The following is a 5,432-nucleotide window of genomic DNA, read 5'->3' on the forward strand; positions in this document are numbered from 1 at the left end:
TTATCAAAAAGTCAAAAAATAACAGATGCTGGTGAGGCTGTGGAGAAAAGGGAATGCTTACACACTGTTGGTGAGATTGTAAACTAGTTTAGCCAATGTGGAAAGCAATTTGGTAATTTCTCAAACAACTTAAAATTAGAACTACCATTTGACCCAGCAATCTCATTATTGGGTATATACTCAAAGGAATATAAATTATTCTATCATAAAGACACACGTATGTTTATGTTCATCACAGCACTATTCACAATGGCAAAGACATGGAATCAGCCTAAATGCCCATCAACAGTAGACTGGATAATTAAAATGTGGTATATATATATATATATATATGCCATGGAATACTATGCAGCCATAAAAAATGAGATCATGTCTTCTGCAGCAACAAGGATGAAGCTAGAGGCCATTATCCTAAGCGAACTAATGCAGGAACAGAAAACCGAACACCACATGTTCTCATTTATAAGTGAGAGCTCAACACTGAGTATGTGTGGATATAAAAGAAGGGAACAATAGACTCCAGGGCCTACTTGAGGGTGGTGGGTGGGAGGGGAGTGAGGATCAAAAAACTAGTCAGGGAGAACACTTTTTACCTGGGTGATGAAATAATCTCACACCAAACCCCCGTGACACAAAATTTATTTATAGAACAAACCTGCACGTGTATAACTGAAATTAAAAGTTAAAATAATAAACAAAATTTTAATTGAAACATTTCAATAGACATTTGTTCAAATCAGATATTCAAATGAGCATTAAGTACATGAAAAGATGTTGAACATATCAGCAATAAGGAAACGAAAATTATAAACACAATGAGATACTACTTCATAGCCAGGAGGACCGCTACATTATAAAAGATAATTATTATTATTATTGGAGAGAATGGGCAAATATTTGATCCTAATTTATTGTTTGTATGCTGACATCCTGGCAAGTTGATGGAAATATGAAGTGGTGCAATTACTTTGGAAAATAGTTTGACAGTTCGTCAAACATTAAACATATAGTTAGTATATATCCAATAACTCTGCCTTTAGGTATATGCTGAATTGAAAAGAAAACATATAACCACACTAAAACTTATACATAAATGTTCATAGCAAACTCACAGTAAAAAAAAATGAAAGAATCCAAAATTCAAATCAACTGATGAAAAAGTAAACAAAACGTAGTATATCCCTGCAATGAAATATTTTCTTAACAAAAGTACAAAGTACTAACACATGACCCAATTTTGATGAAACTTGTAAACTTTGTGCTAAGAGAAAAAGACCAGTCAAAGAAAGACAACATATTGTATGATTCCATTTATATGACACATTCAGAATAGGCAAATCTATAGAGATAGGCAGTGGATTTGTGGTTGTCTAGGCTATGACCTATTATATTGTTATAATGGCACAAGCTTTGTCATAGCTGCAGAATAGAGGGTCAACCATCAGATGTTTCTCAAATAATGATGCTAGGAAAGACACAGTGAAAAATCAGGGTTAACAGATACATATTAAAAACAACTGTTTAAGAGATTCAACACAACTTTGGGTTTTTTACAGTCATATCAGTTTATGAAAAACTCACAGAAATAGACAAATTTTCCATGTCATTGATTTCATAAATATTACAGGTTTCTATTGGAGGATAGAATGTGGAAATAAAATAAGGGTTATCAAATGAACTGAGATGTAATCGAAATACTATTTTTAAAATCATTGAAATACTTAAAAATACTATAGGTTGTATGTTTTAGTCTTTCCTTCCTTTTTCTCCTCCCTTCCCTTCCTCTCTCCCTTCATTTCTTATTCTTTTCCTTTCTTAATAGCTACTGATTCTTATATAGATTCATATCCTGTAATTTCCTTGGTCACAGTATTAATTACCAGCAGAGCATTAGTGTTTGATTAAATATTTAGAAACAATTATTGTCATTAATGAACCAGTACAAAATCATCACTAGGGTACTTTGATTCTCATAGGCATTGGTGCCAGCATGACTGAGACTTGAAATCACAGATGAAGTTTATAATCATTTGTGATTATAAACGGCAATTATATATCTGCTGTGAAATAACTAACATCTAATACAAGGGATTCAGAAGGTAGTTTCTGTTAATTTGTCTCCTCTTCTGAAAAATAATGCCTAAAATACAATATTTATATATAAGTTGTCTCCTAATTTTTTCAAAAATTATGTATGTATACACATATATATATGTATATACATATACTGATATTTCCTTTGATATCCTTAGCCTGAAAAATTGGTTACATTTTTATTGCAAAACAGATAAATTATACTGTCATATCATATTGAGGGATGTAGCCTCTAGAATTAATAAAAACATTTAATACTTATAGCAAGTTCACTTGTATATAGCACAACCTTCTAAGTATATTGTGCATTTTATCACACATAATACTTGTAACAACTGCATAAAACAGGAAGGAACAAATATGTAGAATAAATTGTCCAAGATCATAAAAAAATCATAAATATTTGAGTCTTTCTTTGGAAATATAATAATAAAATATAATAATGTCTTTTGCATCTTCAAGAAAGTGTTATAGACATGTAGTTTGTGAAGTTGACACTGCTTTGCTATCTACTACAGTGGAACGCTCTTGATAAACGACTTCTCAATTGTTGCCTATGTTGTGCTACTGACTCGAAGAATTTAAAATATAAAAAGATTACGTCTGGGCATGGTGGCTTACGCCTGTAATCTCAGCACTTTGGGAGGCCAAGGTAGGTAGATCACTTGAGGTCAGGGATTCGAGACCAGCCAGCCTGGCCAACATGGTGAAACCCTGTCTTTACTAATAATACAAAAATTAGCTGGACGTGGTGGTGGTGGACTGTAATCCCAGCTACTAAGGAGGCTGTGACAGGAGAATCACTTGAACTTGGGAGGAGGAGGTTGCAGTGAGCCAAGATCGTGCCACTGAGTTCCAGCATGGATGATGGAGTGAGATCCCATATCATTTTTTTTTAAATCTCATAAAAAATATATAAATATATAATATATATTAATTATATGTTATATAACATATATTTATATATTATTTTATATTGAATATATATTTTATATTGATCCAATATAAAATATATATTATATATTAAATATATATTATTACAAATATATAACATATATAAAAATTTAAATATATATTATAGCATATATAATATATAACACATATAAACATATATTATATATGTGATATACAGACACTTATTTTGACATATATTATTTAGAATATTTATAGAAGAAACCAAACCAGGCCAGCTGAATCAAATCGGGAAATATAAAGATCATTTTCTGTGGAAGCTGGGGAAGAAATTGAACTCAAGAGAATATTTTAGAAACAAACAAACCAACAATTGCTGCTTTTATTTCCTCTAGTCTTTGCATTTCTTAGAAAATGAGTCCTTTATTTGTCTTTATCAGTTGCAAAGTGGATAGATTCTCTTTGACTCTCTGGAAGAAGGGAAAAACCATGGTACCTCACAAACCCTTTTTTAACAGATCACAGTGATAGCAACTTTATATAGTTCCAAGTGATATTCATCTTAATTTTAGTCCTCATTCCAGTATTTCAGATGGGGGAATATGATTGGCCCATTTTTGGTCAAGGCACACATCTGATCCAACTAACTCTGACCAGAACTGCAGAAGAAGATACTTAATGGATAAGGAATTGAGAATATATTTTGCTGAGACATGGTTATAATTGGGTCAGGAGTCACAATACAAGGTGTCCTTCCAGAACATAAGGAATATTAAACGTCAATGAAGACAGGACTGGGCCAAATCTTGTGCTTGAAAGCAAACATCAACAATGTTAAATTATAAATCTAGTTCAATGTTTTAACAATTTGGCTATTTCTCTTTGAATCTTATCAACTAACCATTAATGAATAATACTCTGAGGCAGATATTATTTGGGATACACACTGCTAAGTCTGAGAAGTATATATTGGCAAGTATACCATTGTCAGATTATTTAGGCTGAGGCCTGCCTTTGTCAGAATCCTTTCCTCTCTGGGCTTTAATCAGAATTAGCCAAAGATAAATGCTTAATGAGGTTTAGAAGGCATATGGCGGCAGCAGCCATTCCTCTCAGGAAGTCTTTAAGGCCAGATGAAAAATGGTCAAATACAGAGGTACTCAGTGGGTCCTAGCTTGTTATCACTCTACTCGGCTCCACATCCAGCTTGTCTTCCTAACTGCCAGCCCTGATCAAAAACAGGAGCCCTCAGCCCAACACCAGATGCTTGGCTGCAGATCCATAGAGTAGTAGCTACACAGAGAAAACAAATTCCCCCAGATCTATCTATGGGCTCCTCCTCAGGATCCCACTTTGCCAGATAGACATGTTGGATTTCTCAGATTTCCCTGTAAATCAAATTGTACACTCCTGCAGTTCTTCAGGATTCTCAGATACTCCAGCTCTTTCTTTCACTTTCCCATCATCTCCTATAATTGTATCCTATAATCTGCATCCCTTTATACATTTAGTTGCAGCTCCACTGTTCAAAACATAACTGACAACAGAGTTAAATGGCTAACCTACCTATGATGTTCGATGTTGCCATTACCAGTAGATTGACATGAGTTTCTAAAGATGACGAAAAATAATCATAATCCTCTTGAACTGGCCCTAATATTATCTGCCATATATTGGGAACTTCTATTATTTTATGGGAGCTTACAAATATGCCTCTATGCTTATGCATGTACTTGTTTTCCTTTCTTAAAACAGTTTATTATTATTTGTTTGGATAAATCAAGCTGAGTGCAAGAAGTCACTTTCATTTGCATACGTTTCTCGGTATGTTTACTTCTCCCAATATGCCTCCACATCACTTTATATACAATTATTTTACTAAAACTGCCACTTTTTAAATAATTATTTATTTGTATCAGAATTTATTTTTACTACTCAGTTCTGTTACCTGGAGATAAAGACCAAGTTCAGTAGCTAGTAAGACTTGCACGATTAAGAACCTATTGTAGAATCAATAAAAAGTTGGTTAATCATAAAAGGATCATTCAATCTAAAGTGAACATTAGTGTCTTTGATAGTTTAAAAAATCACATGAAAAATTTTAACAGCCTCCTCATTGAGATGTGGGATCTATAATTTTTCTCCTAGAATGTAGCAAGGCATATGAATACTTGGCCAAAAACGTACAATATAGGTGACTCTATATGACTTCTGCCTACATCATAAAACGTTACTTAAAGGTAGCATCTACCTGGTTCTCCTAGGATGCTAAATCTTAGAACTCTCTCTTGCCACATCCACCTTTTGGAGCCCAGCCACTACGCTATCATAAGCTTAAACCATATGGAGATGCCACGCATAACTACTAGACTGGGAAGGCCTAGTTGAGCTTCAATTTCAGCCTACCCAGCCTTGGTGAAAACAGA

The sequence above is a fragment of the Colobus angolensis genome, unplaced genomic scaffold (genome assembly GCF_000951035.1).
Source record: "Colobus angolensis palliatus isolate OR3802 unplaced genomic scaffold, Cang.pa_1.0 Scaffold290, whole genome shotgun sequence".
Taxonomy (NCBI): domain Eukaryota; kingdom Metazoa; phylum Chordata; class Mammalia; order Primates; family Cercopithecidae; genus Colobus; species Colobus angolensis.